Source organism: Sitophilus oryzae, unplaced genomic scaffold (genome assembly GCF_002938485.1).
Source record: "Sitophilus oryzae breed Bouriz unplaced genomic scaffold, Soryzae_2.0 scaffold_1396_pilon_pilon, whole genome shotgun sequence".
Taxonomy (NCBI): Eukaryota; Metazoa; Arthropoda; class Insecta; order Coleoptera; family Curculionidae; genus Sitophilus; species Sitophilus oryzae.
This window is the reverse complement of record NW_022146055.1, coordinates 8,378,576-8,398,546: the sequence shown is the minus strand read 5'-3', so window position 1 is coordinate 8,398,546 and position 19,971 is coordinate 8,378,576.

Here is a 19,971-nt window from a genome sequence, read left to right as displayed (position 1 = left end):
AAATACTTCCTCTCGAAATACTAACTCTCCCTTTTGAAATACTAACTCTCACATTATTGCATTATTCTTGATTATCTGGCTTATTGTAGGTTGGCTAACACCACGCAAGTCTCCATTTACCATCTGAAAATTACAAGTCGTATAAAACTGTAAACAAATTAGTAATTGAACAACGGGGAGAATGGGTAAACCACGATTGGTAGGTTTTTGCAAGTCTTCAATTTATAAGAGGTAAAATAGTTTCTGTAATTGTAGCCTTGTTAAACCTATATTGGCATAAATCCCCCCTCGCTAAACATTTCTATTGGATTTCCTGCATCCCGTATATACCTTTTTGGAACTCGAAGACGATTTTCTTCTTCCACGTGTTCCAAAATATCCTCAAACTCTTCTAACATATTCAAAATTCAAAACTGTTTAATCAGACAAAACGGATTTACAAGGGATATATTTTGTTTACTAAAAAAGTTAGGTTAAGAAACTATCCACAGATCACATAAACTATCCAAAATGACAATCTCCAAAATGAAAATCGCAATCTCCAAAATGACGTTTGCTCGTGTATTCTGTGGATTCCGCTCTCGAGAGCCCAAGACCGTCTTGGCGTCTCGATGCAACTATAAATACCAGCCTAAGTGTCAAACGGCCAGACAATTTATTTCCACCTGTCAGAAAACGAATTATATGAATTTCTTTTATTATAAATACTGCCTGCTTAAGAGTTTAAAAAGTGTATTTCTAGTGATATCTAATAGTTGATATTATTAATAATATACCGTATGATCGAAAAAAATTGCGCAAAGTTGGCTTGGAAATCTTCGATCACATACTGTTTTTTGAACGAAATGTTACAATATGACATGGTTTGCTTTATCATATGACATATTGTTTCACATCACCTTGACGTTTAAAGTCATAGGTTACTGGTTAAAATCAAGAAAAATAAACGCTTTAAAACTAAATCTTAAATAACTTAAAAACAATTTATTTTAGGTATAGGAACATGTATAGTCAAAAAGTAATGAATTGAAAAGCCTTTTCACTAGTAAAATAAAAAAGTGGGCTTCTATTTGAAAAAAAAAACGATTTATCATAATTTTAAAATCGCTCAATTCCATAACAGCTACGACTAATATTATATGACATTCGAACAATTTAATTTTAGAAATAGATAGCCATACGTTTTCTCCTTATATCACAGTGACTGTAGTAATAACTAAGTTTGACGTTTAGGCTTTACAATTTTTTTTGACAGGTATTTTTTTCGTTAAAAATTTTAAATATTTTTTTTTTCAAAAACGGTTAATGTTAGGTATAGAGTGTTTAACATTAATATTCATAGAATTTTACAGAGAATTTAAGTATGTAATAAAAAAGGGAGACCCTTTTGAAATAAGAAAGTTGCTGTCAACTTCGGTTATATCCGGAAGTGCAAAATATTTTTAATCGATACATCTCGTTGTGAAACACTGATGTGCAAAAAATCTCCGATCTAGATGTTGTAGTTCTCTATAAACTTCTAATGCACGCTCAGCCTGGGACACCCTGTATACCTTTTCCTCTAAAATGAAATAAGAATTTTAATCAGCATTTTTTTAAAATTTATATGAGATTTTCTATGACAGGTCAATGATGCAATGCACAGTATGAAAAAAATAATTATTGATAATGAAGCATGTTTTATTAATAAGACCTTTAACAACGACAAGAGTCGCGAAACCATCATTCTCCTTGCACAGCCAGAAGCGGATTCCCCAGGCCCGACGTTATTTTACGAGAAAATCAATTTTCTTGAAGAGTTTTCCTCGTCCAATCAGATGCACCTTGGGGGAAATCGCCCTCTCGATCCCTCTTTTATTTTCATTATTTTTCGTTTTCTCGGGGAAAAACGGGTTTTCTGGTCGTGCGATGCGCAATAGCGACAACGGAACCTCGTCAGATGGATGGGAAAATTTCCTCGGAAAAGCTGCGGTTATTCTTCGGCGAGTTTTCCTGGAAAAAGAGACGAATTCAGATCGTAATTTCGTGTAGCAGGTAATAAGTTTTCCATTTCCCATTCAACGAAATTTGAAAGGAAAATATTTTGTGTAATATTTTTGCAGCTTCTATCATTTGTGATCTGTCTTGTTTCGCGTGTTTTGATTTTTTAATAATTAACACAGGCTTGAATTTAAAATAACAGTGATTTGAGCGATTTTGTAACAAACAGAGATATATTTTTGATCTCCCTGTTTGTTATCCAATCAGTTGATTAAAACAGATCGAATATTTCGACTTTTCTTAACCTATAAACCAAATTTCAACTTCCAATATGCCGAATTTATGACTTAACCAACGCTTATATTCAAGATCATGTTTTTGTCAATTTTACACATGTTTTATTTTTTATCTTGATAGGTATAGGCCTTGTTTATATATTCTTAAAGTTGATCAACCGACTAGACAAAATGTGCTGCCAACTGGAGGACAAATCTTGAACCTTTCGGGGCGGAGTCAAAAATATCGATTATTTTCGTTATTTTCCTCAGAGTAATGTAATAAAATAGACCGGGTTTCTGCGAACTTTAATAGTGGTCAGTTGATTATGAAATTTAAACGAAACTTTTATTTTATTGTAAATTGTGGATTATTTTTGCCTGTTATTTTAAAAATTCTAAACCGTATTAACAAAGAAATTATTATTTCGTTATGTTGGTACATTATTTATAATTTATGATAATGCTAATTGGCTGTTAATTAATATTTAAAAAAAAAGTTACATACCTATTTTAATTTGATTTAATGCAGGTTTATAAAAGAATCATTTCATTTCTTTTAAAACATAAAACTTTTTACATTTTTGGTGCCAACTAACTGGCATGGGATTATTGGTATGGAAATTATCCAAGAAAAAAAAAGAATTGGCTATAACTTGTAATTTTTCGAAAAAAACATGTTATACCTATATCGCTGAAAAGCTTAAAAAATAGCGCTTTTTATGAAGTCATGGCCAACTGTGGTTTCCATTTAAAAAAAGACATAATGTTTGTGTCATATGTCAAAAATGACAGGCTTTAGGAAAAAAAACAGAAAACACAAACTCATTAGGTATGTGATTATCTACAACTTTTATCTGAAACTTTTTGTCTAAAATACCGTATGATCGAATAAAAATGGCGTCAGCGATGGCTATGAAATGACAATCGATGATATTTCCCATATAATTTTACATATAAAATGACAGCGATCTTCATTTCATAGCCATCGTTGACGCCGTTTTTATTCGATCATACGGTAGATTATAATGGAATTAGAGAGAAGTTTTAAAATAGCCAAAATATGTTTTTTTCGAAATATCTAGTAAGCCTTGAACTTCTCCGAAAAATCCGAAAGGCGCGGAATTTATGACCCGACAAAACTGCAATTATTCTTTCCCCATTTAACCGACTCTATCTCCAGTAGTTTCCGAGATACCCATAGAGAACATCGATCGTAGGAAACTCACCCTGTATAGTATTTAGAAACTAATAGAAACTAACTGTTATTATTATTTGACTAGATTAATTTGATTAATAAGACTCGATTTTTAATTTAAAATAAATTTGATCAGATTTTTTTTTCGTATATTCTACTACCAGAAAACCAAAATTACATGATAACGCACTTTTCAACGAAGTTGAAGGAAGATATAGTGTATCTATCACAATACTTAATAGAATTATTGCAATTAGAAGAAAAACAAAAAGAAAAATACCCAAATACCTCATCTACAAAATAAACTAATATAATATCTTATAAAAACACTACACAACTACTTCTTGTATTCTACCCTGAAAAAATTATCAAACTTACTAATTAATCAAACAAAAAGAAAAAATAACCAAATTATCCCTTCACCTACTACTTAACTACAAAATAATAAACTATAAAAACACTACTAATCTATTTCTGGTATTCTACACTAAACATTATAATTAAACTTAATAAAATTAATCTAACTTTACACTACAACCACTACAACTACAAAGAAATAAGAACATTTTTTAAAACTAGAAGAAACAGAACTTCGATACGTGCGACCAGTATAATAGATCAAGCGGACAAAGAATATAAAATACTTTAAAAATGTGCATTCAGAAAGAAAAATATCTCGAAAACTACCTAAACAAACATTTTTTTTTCTTATCAGTGAAAAGCATCGGCCTCGTCGGCCTTGCGGAATTTATCGGGTATTTACAATGGTCGAATTGTAAATTGTAATGTAATTGTAATAGACAAAAAGTATCTGGTCGATTAGTAACCAATTGGCACAGTCCGAAAATTATCGATTTTTATTTTCTCTGTTTTTATTGGTCGGTTCAAAATTCAGAGTGACACAAAATATTTTTCTGTAGTAAAAGACTGTGAAATACGCCCCGCCATCTGGTGCTTTACATCCATAAACGTCTTAGGTTGAGCTACTTTAAAAATTCATATACAAGGGTATAGGTTAGTATAATAGAAAAATGATGAGATATGAAAGAAGTTTCGAGAAATGTAATAATATAACGGGTGTTCCGTTTAAAGTAACAAATATGCTACCACGTTTAGTCTGAAGCGGCAACACTGTAATGCTGAAAATAATTTAGACAGATGGGCCGGTGCCTTTATGCAAAAATCCAAAAAAATCCTATCACCGGTTCTCCATAAAGATCTAAGGTATTATGGTCGTGAATCACCCTGTGTAACGCAAAGTAAAATTAAGATGTGTAACCTCTGACATATTTTAATACTGTATTTAAAATTTTGCTAATATATAGAATTATAGTAGATGAGAAATAAAGTTAGTCGTGAAGTGAGAGATTTTCGTGACTTTTCGTTACGACATGTCATATTTTCTTTTCCTAGCTGTACCTTGAGGAATGTATAATTAAAAGTCTTTTACGCGAAACCACTAATTATTCTAATTACTCACGTAATTGGTATACGTGAGATTAAGACCTCTTTACACTACCATCTAATTATGCGTTTGTCATGTAATAGATTTTGCAAAAAGATACGTGTCCGTAACGTCAAACTTCATTAAAATAAATGTACTTTAATCTTGAAAATGCATTAAATACCGTAGGGTAAAAAATATTGCAAATAAGGTAAATACTGGACAGGATTTGTGAAGATTTCTTTTCTGTTTGCAGAATATGTTTTTGAGACACTAAGACAGGTTGACACACCTGGATGCTGCCGTACGGACGTACATACAGGGTCCGGCAATAGTGCGTCGGGCGTCTGTAGCTCCTAGAATAAAAAACTTTAGAATTTTGTTTAAGTGCAAACCTAAAGTATGTACCAGGATGTATTTCCGGAAAATATTTTAAGTTCTATAGGGTGGCTCAAAAAAGTGTGAGTGGATCTGGATGACTTTTTTAAATGGAACACCCTGTATATTATTGCATTTTTGGCTTCCTTTTAGATCACTTTACATAATCCTAAGATATGAGTTAATCTATTTCAGTGGTTTCAAAGATATTAAAAAATAAATCAAAAATATATATTTTTCAACCCTTCTTAAAAAAAATATTAAAAATACAAGAACTGTTCTGAAACCAAAACTATATTAGATATTTACTTTAGATGGTCTATTCTTACTTTGCTATAATATGGTAATCGCAAATCATACAGGATGTTCAATATTTTACGCCAAACTGTCAATAATATAAAATAATTTTACTTCGTAATATAAAATAATTTTACTGCAGTAAATTTAGTCTAAAAACGGTTTTCAAAGACTACTAGGTATAGTATTTGACGTTATGATATTTTTGCAATGAAAATGTAATGGCAAATCCATTGAGTTGAAATATACAGTGTGTCAATTTTAAAACTTCCCACCCTTAATATCTTTCTTGTAGTTAAAAATATGAAAAATTGGAAAGACGCCTCAATTTTATTTGTAAGGGGACGCTTTAAATAAATATTTTTAGCCTTTTTCTTTCAACCTCCTATAGGAGGGGTAGATGTCACCTTTATAATCTTAAATGGGCATGGGGGTCAAGTGGTACATGGTTTTAAAGGGAGTTTAATTTTCTTTTCAGTGTTATCCTACTTTGTTGCTTTTTGTCCAGGGGTTTCCGAATAATCGCGTTTCAAAGTTGCAGAAACAATTAAGCATGCCTGCATTGAGATTTTGGTTTTCACGTTAGTGTTTACACAAAAGTTATTGCAATGGATCTCCTTGTAGAACAAATGTTTAGAAGATTAGGTTACACCACTTACGCCCTATCTTATAAGTTGTTCAAAATGTTGTCCATTTTGCTGTAAACAGTAATAAAGTATGTTTTCAAACATCTCCCTAACATTTCGGAAAACTTCACCGGGATTTGACTGGCATTCTGCTGTAATTTAAGATCATCAATATCAGTAGATTTTGTTTTATAAACAATGGAGTTAAGATGTCCCCCCAAAAAACAAAAGTCTAAGTGATCTTGAAAGCCATTCAATTGGTCTCCTTCTGCCAATCCATGTACCCGGAAATCTCTCGTTTAACCACTGTCGGACCGCAAAAAAATAATGAGCTATAGCACCGTCCTGCTGGAATGTTAACAAATCCTCCTGTGAAACTGATTAGAGGTTGCAACTCATTCGAATTTGAGAAAGGAAACATTAATGTTTATTATGATTTTTTGTTTATTAGTATTTCGAATTTCGACCCCCTAGAAAAATGTAATGGCTACATACTTGTTACCCCTAATCTTCTAGTCGTTTGTACTACATGGAGATTTACTGCAATAATTTTTGTGTAAACACTAGCCTGAAAACCAAAATCTCAATGCAGGTATGTTTTATTGTTTCTGCAACTTTGAAACGCGATTATTCGGAAATATCTGGACAAAAAGCAACAAAGTAGGATACCACTGAAAAGAGAATTAAATGCCCTTTAAAACGATGTGCCACTTGACCCCCATTCCCATTTAAGATTGCAAGGGTGACATCTACCCCTCCTAAGGGTTTGAAATAAAAAAGGCCAAAAATAGTCATTTAAAGTGTCCCCCTTACTAATAAAATTTACGTGTTTTTCGATTTTTCATATTTTTAACTGCAAGAAAGATATTAAGGGTGGGAAGTTTTAAAATTGACACACTGTATAGAGTGTCTTAAATAAGTGCAAATATTTCGAGAACTTGTAGATCTCGATGAAAGAAACATATTTTTTTCTTTTAGTGGAGTACCCAGAGACGTTTACCTCGGAATCTCGGAATTCAATTACTGTGAATGTATTAATGTGAAACCTTCTATTGTGTTTTATAGATAAAATACTAAAATGTTTACCATTTTTTTTTTCGTTGCTTTTAATTTTTTATTTTAGCAATTTTAGTAAATTCTTAATTATTTCCTTCTTAATATTTTGATTTTTTTAATTCTTTTTCTCAGTAAATTTATTGAAATAAATAAATCTAATGCATATATTATGCACCTATTCGGCTTATATTCTAATCATTGAAATTTTAATTGAAATCGAATTATACAGGGTGGCGCGTCATATGCGACGCGGTTTTTGCAAGGAGAACAAAAGTTTATATTGTAGTGAAATTTCCTGAGCTTATGTAAGTCAATTGAAAGTATTTTCTAAAATTATGTAGAGTTCTACAGGGTGTCCCCAAAACAAGTTACACGTCAAAGTTATGTTTTTGTAATGGAACACCCTATATATTAATTGATTTTTGGATTTTAGTAAAAAAATAAAGGTTTGTTTCATTAGAAAATTATATGACTAAAATGTATAGTTTTTGAAATACATTCACCGGCACGAAAAAATGGGCATCTTAAAACTTTGATGCATTATAAAGGTTAATATATTTTATTTTAATGGGCCGATTTTCATGATTTTTTAAGCAGTGTGTTGCCAAATTATTTGACTTTTTAGTATCTTTTTTCTAAATTAAAAATGAAACTCCCCATCTGTTAATTATACGAAGAAAAAACAAAATGTTTTGATATTTTTGATGAAAGATTGAAACACCCTGTGAAATATGTTAAAACAGCAAGAAATTTAAAAATTATTTTATCATCTAGATACATCCTTTGTCGATGGTTTGTTTATTGGTTCATCTCATTAGCTTTATTTTTGTTGGGAATATTCGGTTTTAAAGAAGGCTCTAACATTTTTCGTAATTTTACATTAAGACCATGCCTTTGCTTTTGGGCCTAGTCAACACATCTAGTAAGAGTCCGAAGCAGGCCTTCTTGACATAAGATTTGCTTCATTTAATCTTCTTCTTGTAGTTCGTTAGTTAATATGTACGGTTCTTAAGTGAAATTCATTATCAATTTGAAAAGTTGGCAAACGGCGGTTTCTTAGCGATAAACTTACAATAAGTCGATCGTCTCGTTTAGAAGTTCTCATACGAAGGTTCCTGGACGTCTATATTGACGTCCTCATGGACGTGGTCATAATTCAAAGACCATTTAATACACTCTATGGTCATATATTTTTGGAACCAGAATTTTATAGCAAATTACTAAACTGGAATAAATAAATGATATATATTTGACTCACCCTGTATATCTATAAAAATATTTTTGAAATGTGAACTACCATTAAACATATATTTTGTAAAAGGTTTAGAGTGAAAATCTCAAATAGGAATCCTGATACAGAGCTTTTCCGGAAAACGGAGCCATCTTGTATGTATGCATTTGTATATGTGTGTGTTTATTTAAATACTAAAGTGAAAGCAACGAATTTAAATAGGTAAACTTTGTAATATATCTTATTAACAATACAATGCAAAAAGTTTTATAAAAATTCGTTCACAGTAAATGAATTCCGAGGTTTGTATCTCATAAGGGCTTAAAGCACTCCAAGTCCAAAATAAACAAGTTATTACTTTGAAAATTTAAAAAAAAAATTTTTTTGCTTAAATTTTGAGAACCACTGGATCTTTTATGGATTTTGTTTCTTTCCTGTAAATTTAATAATTATTTTTTTAACAAAAAACTAAAAAAAATACAATTTTTTTTTCGCGAAAAATATCTCATGACTGTTTGTGCCTCGTCTGTAATGTCAAACGTACAGCCTCGCAACAAAAAATATTTTTGTGTCGCTATGTGCTACCAATAAAAAAACAGTTATTGATTTTTTTTCTAATTAATTTCGATTATTAGAGGTTTCGATATAGTATTGAATAAATTATTTTGTCTACATAATGACTGAAATTGACCGTATAATGAGAGTTTATTATATCTTAGACATATCTAGTCCAAAAAGTTTTCGCAATCAGTTTTTTATGTACTTAATGTGATGTAGGAAATTTGCAAGCCCCCATAAAAAAGTCTTAAATCATTGCAAAACTAAGCCTATTTCGCGATGTTGAAATTCGTACAAAAAATTAATAATATTACATTGTCGTTCTCCTTCGATACTCTGGAAAAAAAATCGTAGTAAGTATTGGAAATATTCCTAAATGACTTAGATGGTTGTAATATACAACTTTCTTATATCAATTTACTCGATGTGGTCCTGTTTTTTATCCCATAGTTTTTTAAACAAAATGTATACATATCAATAAAAATATGCGTTTGAAATTATTGTTAGACAATAGTGAATTATAAAATGAAATATAGACGTTCACTTTTTGACAAGGATTCTGGATTTTTCGCTACTAGAAAAAATCTATATAATATTTTTTTTTTGTAACAACACTGCTTTGATCCAACGGAGATCAATTTGTCATTTGCTTAACCGACATAAAATATAAAATGCTTATGCCCACTTGCTTGCTACAAAAAATTAATAATATTACATTGTCGTTCTCCTTCGATACTCTGGAAAAAAAATCGTAGTAGGTAAGTATTGGAAATATTCCTAAATGACTTAGATGGTTGTAATATACAACTTTCTTATATCAATTTACTCGATGTGGTCCTGTTTTGAAGAAAACCGCGGTATCTTGATTAGTTTCGGATTTATGTGGTCCTGTTTTTTATCCCATAGTTTTTTAAACAAAATGTATACATATCAATAAAAATATGCGTTTGAAATTATTGTTAGACAATAGTGAATTATAAAATGAAATATAGACGTTCACTTTTTGACAAGGATTCTGGATTTTTCGCTACTAGAAAAAATCTATATAATATTTTTTTTTGTAACAACACTGCTTTGATCCCACGGAGATCAATTTGTCATTTGCTTAACCGACATAAAATATAAAATGCTTATGCCCACTTGCACTGTTTGTATAAACTTTGTTTAAAGGCTAAACAGTGATTAACTATAATAAAATATGTATAGTTAATCACTGTTTAGCCTTTAAACAAAGTTTATACAAACGGTGCAAGTGGGCATTAAAGTTTTAGGAGTAGGAGGTATACAGGGTGGTGACAATTTCGATGCTCAACATTGGCATCTCAGAAACTATGAGAGATACGAATTCGGTTAAATGGGACAAAAGTTGCGTAATTAGAAGTTTGATGCACACCTATGAAGAAAACCCCGGTATCTTGATTAGTTTCGGATTTATGTCAAAAAAATGAAAATAATACGTTTATTTTAAATGTCAATATCTTCAAAACTATTGTATCATTGCAACGTAAGTTGGTAGTTTTATATTTTTGACCTCGGCCAATTATAAATGCCGTTTTTAGAAAATTTCTTTGTTTTCTTATGGCCGCCATTTTGAATTTTTATACTGTTAGATATAGAGCGAAAAAAAGTCTATAAAGTGTTATCTAATTTTTATTCATTATTGTGTAAATTCACGAAAAAATATGATTTTTTAAAAATTCGCCTAAGATCAAGTCTGCCTTGGAAATCCAATTGACACTTTATATGTCAGCAAGTTATTTTTTGGTAATTTTATTAAGTGTCAAATCTGGATGCACAAAAATTGTATAGTCGAGTTCAATACAGGTCAATACAAATGTTTTTTTGATAATTTTCCCTACATAAGAATCACTTATACAACACTGGCGACTTATTTTACTAGCGAGAAGTTTCCGGACTTATTTCAATCTGAACGGGCATATTAATATCATTAAGCCTTTTAAAATATTGCCATCTTGTTTTTTAAAGTTACCAGCAACTGCTAAATTTCTTGAAATCCTTGCGAAAATAGCACGATGAGGCTGTGTCCTTTCAGGATACAATATTCTATAAATTGCACATGCTATTCATATTGTTCACTGTTAATACACTTTACACTATCTACTATAAATTTTTGTGTCCAGATTTGACACTTAATAGTGTAAACAAAAAATAACTTGCTATCATATAAAGTGTCAATGGAATTTCCAAGGCAGACTTGATCTTTTGAGCGAATTTTTAAAAAATCTATTTTTTTCGTGAATTACATAATAATGAATAAAAATTAGATACCACCGTATAGATTATTTTTTGCTCTAATAGTATAAAAATTCAAAATGGCGGCCATAAGAAAACAAAAACTTGACTGTTGTTGTGCGAAATCTAGAAGGCTTAGAAATTTTCTGAAAACGGCATTTAATTGGCCGAAGTCTAAAATATAAAACTACCAACTTACGTTGCAATAGATACAACAGTTCTGAAGATATTGTCATTTAAAATAAACGTATTATTTTCATTTTTTTGACATAAATCCAAAACAAATCAAGATACCGGGGTTTTCTTCATAGGTGTTTGTTAAAACCCGAAATCAACGCGCCAGCATGATATAGATTCTACAACCGCCACAAAAAGAATAATTGAGGTCTACTTTTATTTAATCTTTACTGCCCTGTTATTGAACTAGTTAAAATTAGAAGGCCATAAAAATAAATAATAAAAATAGTTATATTGTTTTATTGATATTGTTATTTATTGTACCAAAGTATACCAGGGTGTCTCATGCTGAGCGTGCATTAGAAGTTTCTAGAGAACCACAATAATATCTAGATCGGGGATTTTTTGTACATCATTGTTTCGCAATGAGATCTATCGATTAAAAATTTTTTCAATATGGCACACCGAAAGTTCCGGAAGTACCCGAAAGCTACATATAAGCAATTCTCCATTTTAAAATTTGCATTTTTACCCTTTTTTTATTTTATATTAGTAGTAGTTAATTGCCAACATGTTTTTCCAAGAAGATTATGTCAAAACTATATTTATATAAGAATGCAGCTGCTGCAAATTACTACTTAATAGAGTATTACAGACTTTAACTATACTAAGACTAATATGTTTATAAAATATTTCTAAACTTTGTAGCGTTAAGCAGTTGTATTTCCGGCAAATACAAGTTTATAGCCGGCTGATCGTCTTAGCTAATTGTTAAATAGGTATATCCAATAAACACAACCTAACAAACAAGACTTAAACCGGATAATACCCGTATCCCAGTATCGGTGGTTAATACAATTGTACGAATTACCTTCTAAAGTCGCTGTAAAGAGAGTTTGATCCTAAGTGGCTTTCGGGTTGACCCACCGCTCATTGTTATGGAAACAACCTTCAATATTTGAGGATTTTACGGCGATTTATCGGTTATTTCGCAGTGGCGGCTGACGAAAAAAGTACAATAAGGGGTTCTACTTAAGGACGGAAACATGCCAGGAATAATATAGTGTTACAGATAAAATTTGTATCAAAATGAATTCGGTTTTAACTTAGGTTTTAAAGGGTTTAAAAGTAATTTAACTTTGGCATTCGTATTTGCTTTATTTTAAATTGGTTTAAAAATTACATAATAAACCATCGACTGTAGGGCATCTGTCAACAAAGAAAGTTGAAGAACAAAGTCTTTGATATGTTTCAAAAGAAAAAAAAGAAAACACGTGTCTCTTTTTTTTACTTCGGTATAAATATATCGATTTTTAGTCTCCGAGATATATCTTTTGCGAGTGTGAAAGTTGTAAACAATATAATTGAGTGATGTATGTAAACCCCCTCATCTGTTGACGTAAGATCATGAAATTAAGAACTGTGCGTAATATAACCTTACTTGACCATTACTAAATGTTAAAATATATTTTCATACCCTACCTTTAAAATTTGTTGCTTATTTGTTAGCTGTGAATTATTTTTGATCAATTTGAAAGGAAAATAGTATAATTTTTTTAAACTACCTTACCTACTACTAGTTTACCTACTAATTTTACTGATGTTTCTTTATTAAAAAGTATCACGTACCGCCACTGGATTTTAATCCAGTGCCACCTCGGTGGGTTATATAGCCTTTGGACCAAAAACACCCTAAACAGATTATCGAGTCCAAGGAACTTGTTAAGACGGTTTTAACTTTTTGACCGCCCCGTATTATACAGGTAATCGTCAGGTATATTATTGTTAAAGATACCTTACTGGTATTGTGTCGATTTGCTCAGTGAAAAACTTTGATAGTGTAAAAGAAAATTCCATGAATATTTCTTCCATCATAATAATATTAATATTATTTTTTTTCCATAGCAACTGTTAAAATTACCTTATATCTATCAAAAATAGTAGATAAAATAGTACTTTAACCGCACGGGTATATTAAATGGTACTTTAAAAAGTTTCCCGTTTTGGTAAAAACTATTACTAAGACTTCGCTGTCCGTCCGTCCATCCGTCTGTCACAAAGATCTATCTTCTGAACCGTTATGGCTAGACAGTTGAAATTTTTACAGATAATGTATCTATGTTGCCGCTATAAGAACAAACACTAAAAACAGAATTAAATAAATGTTTATAAATGAAAAAGTACTTTCACTAAACATTATCTGTTAAGTAAGAATTTTACAAAGAATCTTTCAAGTCCTCGGTGTCCGCGTGGTTTAAAGCATTAGGACTTTACACTGCTATGACGTTGGAGCCGTAGTAAGGCAGGTTCGAATCCTAGTCAAGGCGACTTTTTATTAATCGTTTTTTTTTAATTTTTATATATTTTTACATATTTATTTTTACTTTTTACATATTTATTATTGATTAATACAATTTTTAGTAATGTTTCTTCATTTTTATTAAATTACTTATACGCGCATTCAAAATTTCAGCTAAACCGGAAAAAAAGTTTATAATAATATTATAGTGTCTAATGTTGTATAGATAATGAATGATACGGAACCCTTCGTGCACGAGTCCGAAGTTATTCGGGATTTAAATGGAAGTAGTTTGAATATGGTGATTGTCGCCTCAGCCTGAATATTTGTTGGTAATTTATTTATTTCGTTTTGAGCCATTTCTGGCTCCAATTCAATCAGCAAAAGACACGAAAAAGAATTAAAAAATATTGACTCAAAACTGATAACTAAAGAGACAGCTTTATTTATTTGTCAAATTACATAGAAACCAATGCAACCCAGCACAATATTTTCTTACTCGTAATAAATTCCTTGAAATAATAATAAAAAAAAATACATTATCGTCTCCCGAAATTAATTCACTCGCAATTTCATCGCTCGTGAATTAATCTTTTTGGTCGACGATAAAATATCATTTTATCGTTTTGTATAAAAAATGACTATTTTTTTTTGTAACAAAAGTTATTATTTGGTAGATAAAAACATTATTTTATAATAATAAATATTAATCATAAACAATTTTGTTATCTAAAAAGTTGGTATCTTTATTAGATATTGGAGATTCTGAAATTGCAAGAAAAAATGTAATCCAGTCCAGCCTTCCTACTAATTCCCAAAATTGAATTAAGAAAAGAAAAAGAGACCATTTTTATGGCAACGCCAGAGTACCTTCTGCGTGATGCAATTCAGCGCTATCTCGCTATATCGCTCCAATTTTAATAATGATGTTAAATACAGTAAAATCGCACGGCTGTATAATTATCTCGCAGCGTGCTACGCCATTTGCAATTAGAAGATGGTGGTTTTACCGTCCTGCCGCAGCGCGTAATATGACCAACAAGAAGAAGAAAAAAAATGAGCGATTAATAAAAGAGGAAAAAGAGTGCGGGCCGTGATTGCATCTCTTTCTTCCTGGGAGTAAAACCGGCCGTTGTTCGGCCAGTCCAATGTTTTGGTCATTAATCATCCACCGCTATCAAAGAAGATCTTGTTCGCGAAAGAAAAGCTACCTCGATGCAGTGGTGAATGCTAGTACTTCGGGTCTGGTAGCGTTTAGTTTGATTAGGCTTAAATTTCGTTTAGTAATTTATGATTAACGTTGACAATTACTAAATCATAATATTATTGCTTTTGTAATTCAAAAGAGGATTTTTCTTCAGGTTTCTGAAAGAAATATTTTGCAAGATTAATAATTTTCAGCATTATTAAAAGACTAGCATGAACCCGCGACTTCGTTCGCGTCGAATTAATCATTTGTAATGGTAATGATAAAGCAAAGCAAGAATTCCCATTAACATACAAACTGGATAAAATTTTCTCACCTTTATGTCAGCATGAGAAAAAACAATATGGCGATATTATTATATAACTTCGTAATATTTGAGGGGTAATTTTATCTCGTTGGAATTTGATTTTCGAAGAATCCGTTTGCCAAAAATAAGCTTTTTACGTCCAGCAGTTTAAGCAGAATCGTGATTATGATTAATCATGATTCTGCTTAAACCTATTACTTATTTACCCTACCTTATTACCCAACTTTTTGGAACAACCTGTATGATTTTTTTAAAAAAAATTAAAATATGTAAAAAACAAAATAAATTATGCGTGCCCAAGCGTTTTCGCGAAAGACTAACCGTTTTTTAAATAACAAATACTGTAATATTTGAGGGTCGTTTTCACCCTCTTGGAACCCTCTTGGAATTTGAGATTCGAGAAGCCCCTCCTTATCGAACCTCTACACCCCACAGTCAATCCGTTTGCCAAAAATCAGCTTTAAACGTCAAACAGTTTAAGCAGAATCGTGATTACTCAATGGTCATATTTTATGAAACACCCTGTATAAATTTTTAAAAAATCTTAAAATATGTAAAACAACAAAATAAAATATACGTGTTTAAGAGTTTTTCCGAAAAATTCACCGGTTTTTAAATAAAAATATTCTAATATTTGAGGGGTTGTTTCAGCCCTTTAGAATTCGAGTTTCGAAAAATTCCTTCTTATCGAACTTCTACACCCTAAAGGCAATCCGTTTTCCAAAAATCAGCTTTTACGTCAAGCGCTTTAAGCAGGATCGTGATTAATCAATGACCAGATTTTTTGAAACACCCTGTATACATTTTTCAAAAATCTTAAAATGTGTAAAAAAACAAAATAAAATATACGTGTTTAAGAGTTTTTCCGAAAAACTCACTGGTTTTTAAATAAAAATATTCTTATATTTGAGGGGTTGTTTCACCCCCTTAGAATTAGAGTTTCGAAAAATTCCTTCTTATCGAACTTCTACACCCTAAAGTCAATCCGTTTTCCAAAAATCAGCTTTTTACGTCAAGCGCTTTAAGCAGGATCGTGATTAATCAATGATCAGATTTTTCGAAACACCCTGTATACATTTTTAAAAAATCTTAAAATATGTAAAAAACAAAATAAAATATATGTGTTTAATCGTTTTTTCCGAAACTTGACCGTTTTTTTAAATAAAAAATATTGTAGTATTTGAGGGGTGATTTTACCCCTTTGGAACTGGAATTTCGAAAAATCTCTTCTTATCGAACCTCTACACCCTAAAGTCAATCCGTTTTCCAAAAATCAGCTTTTTACGTCAAGCGCTTTAAGCAGGATCGTGATTAATCAATGACCAAATTTTTGGAAGCACCCTGTATACATTTTTAAAAAATCTTAAAATATGTAAAAAACAAAATAAAATATACGTGTTTAAGCGTTTTTTCGGAAACTTGACCGTTTTTTAAATAAAAAATATTGTAGTATTTGAGGGGTGGTTTCACCCCCTGAACCTGGAATTTCGAAAAATCCTTCTTATCGAACCTCTACACCCTAAAGTCAATCCGTTTTCCAAAAATCAGCTTTTTACGTCAAGCGCTTTAAGCAGGATCGTGATTAATCAACGACCAGATTTTTCGAAACACCCTGTATACATTTTTAAAAAATCTTAAAATATGTAAAAAAAGAAAATAAAATATACGTGTTTCAGCGTTTTTTCGGAAACTTGACCGTTTTTTAAATAAAAAATATTGTAATATTCCACCCCCCTTTTTACCCCCTTAGGGGATGAATTTTAAAAAATCCTTTCTTATCTCACGTAAACATCATAAAAGGAACCCCTGTACAAAATTTCAGCTTTCTAGGGTCAAGGGTTTGGTCTGGGCGTTGATGAGTCAGTATCAGTCAGGACAGTCAGATTTATATATATAGATAGTTTGATATAATAGAGAGCATCTTTCATCAGTGGCACAATTAGATTGGACATCTACTTAGAAGAAAAAATAAATAAAATAAGTATGAAAACAATACGATAAAATAACTTTAACAACTAGAGCTAGAAGTAAAATTGCTAAAGAAAATGCTTGGTATAGAAAATTGCAAATTTGGTTTTAAAAATACCTTACTGTATTGTGTAGATTTGGTCAGTGAAAATATTGGCAGTGTAAAAGGTAGATATTACATGAACATTTGTTCCATCATAAAAATATTAATATAATTATTTTATTGTTGTAGCAAGCTCTGTTATTTGTCGGGTAAAAGCATTATTTTATAATAATAGATATTAATCCATAAAAATTTTGTTATCTAAAAAGTTTCTATCTTTATTAAACATTGAAGAATCTGAAATTGCTAGAAAAAAGGTAAATTTCTGCCTTCTTTCCAAAATATTTACATCCACTCCATCGATGATACAGCTAAAAAAACATTATGGCCGGACCAGCCTTCCTACTAATTCCCAAAATTAAATTAAGAAAAGAAAAAGAGACCATTTTTATGGCAACGCCAGAGTACCTTCTGCGTGATGCAATTCAGCGCTATCTCGCTATATCGCTCCAATTTTAATAATGATGTTAAATACAGTAAAATCGCACGGCCGTATAATTATCTCGCAGCGTGCTACGCCATTTGCAATTAGAAGATGGTGGTTTTACCGTCCTGCCGCAGCGCGTAATAAGACCAACAAGAAGAAGAAAAAAACCGAGCGATTAATAAAAGAGGAAAAAGAGAGCGGGCCGTGATTGCATCTCTCTTTCTTCCTGGGAGTAAAACCGGCCGTTGTTCGGCCAGTCCAATGTTTTGGTCATTAATCATCCACCGCTATCAGAGAAGATCTTGTTCGCGAAAGATGAGCTACCTCGATGCAGTGGTGAATGCGAGTACTTCGAGTCTGGTAGCGTTTAGTTTGATTAGGCTTAAATTGCGTTTAGTAATTTATGATTAACGTTGACGATTATTAAATAATTATATTAATGCTTCTATAATTCAGAAGAACCCTTTTCTCCAGTTCTTTAAACAAATATTTAGTAAAATCAATCCTTTTTATCATTATGAGAAGCTAATTTGATACAATTAATATTTAATTACTGACACAATTAGAGTGGACATCTACTTCCTCTGGGTATTTCGCCGCTTGCACTGTAAGAAAATCTACAATAGTTATTTTTGGCAAACACCGCTGTGTTAATCCAACGGAGACAAACTTGTCAGCGGTATTTTACTAATAAAACAAATTTGCCTAACGGACAAAAAAATGCTTAAGCAAAGTACGTTTTTGTGTTTACAAAAATATATTTTTTTATTTTGTAGATTTCCTTACAATGCAAGTGGCGAAATACCCAGAGGACTTTTTGAAGAGATGTATCTGCCAGAGAGGTATAGACAGTTTCAGTGATTACTGTTTTTTGTCTGGACTTTTTCAATTTTGACTATCTCTGTTATGGAAAATTCCTGTTGACTCGAATTTCCATTTAATATCACCTCCCATCATTTTTTCATCGAAATGAAAAAAAAAATCAAACAGGCCTTTATAATACCTCTAATTATAGAACGATTTTCGGCGAGTACTTTTATTGAACAAACATCGAAAAACCGACGTTTACTATGCAATGACATGGGGCAAACAAAACTCTTCCGCAAACAAGCAATCATGTAGCGCTGTACAACAACTGCACGAGCGCCCGAAACAAAATAACAAATTTAAAAAGTAAACAAAGACCGTACGAAATAAACCGATAAAACCTTATAAATATTTAAAACCGTTTCAACAATTTAAATTCGCTTTTGTGATGGATTTAACAGTGTCGGACTCCGATCAGGTGCAGGTTTAAAATAGAAAAATTAATTTTTGAATAACTTCGCAAATTATCATTTTTAACCGTTCGTTTCAATGAAATATTAATTAATTATTCAATGCCAACAAAACGCCATCGAAAGTTGCAAACAACAGTCTATCTATTCAAGTACTCAAAAATAAAAAGTAAAAATAAACTATTTTAAATTTGAGCCTATGAGAACCATAATGGTCCAAGTCACATAAAACAGATTTCAAGATATAGGAGCTTAAAGTTCATGCTTTATTGAAAAATCCAGAGGAATGTCAAATATATTTTTTCTTGTACAAAGCTTGCAAACATATTAACTTAAATATTGAATGAAAAAAACGGAGTTTTTTAAATCTCCTTTTTGCTGCTAAGGCTAATCTGGACGGGGCCAACTTTGTTTACGCGGAATCCGAACTGCGGTCCTCGGTCATATCATTGTCAAAAAAATACCGAATTGGCGAGTGTAAACTGACTCTTACCTACGGGATATCCGATATCATCCAGCCTTAGTCTAGAAGGCAGAGAAGATTTTTGGTACTTATTTTCCTAATCAGCAAACACAGATAGAATTATTCCCGGTATGTTATTCTAAGCAAATTTCATATAATTCGATACCAATTATTAAACTTTTAGTTACGTAATCGAGGACGCAATTTTTAAATTCAATGTTGCCAATCATGGGCATTTTCGTCGCCCCGTGCCGGGCTGGTTAATTGGAATTTAAATTTCCTACTGGGGATTCAGGTGGTCGCTCTACTATTATTTATTTCCTGAGATTGTCATTCGTTTTGACACTTTAAATGAATCGTGTTGTGATACTTTAAGTTTAAAAATTATGGTATTGGTTTAGGGCGAAACTTGGCTATGGCTAAAAACACTTTTCTCAAACGTTTTGA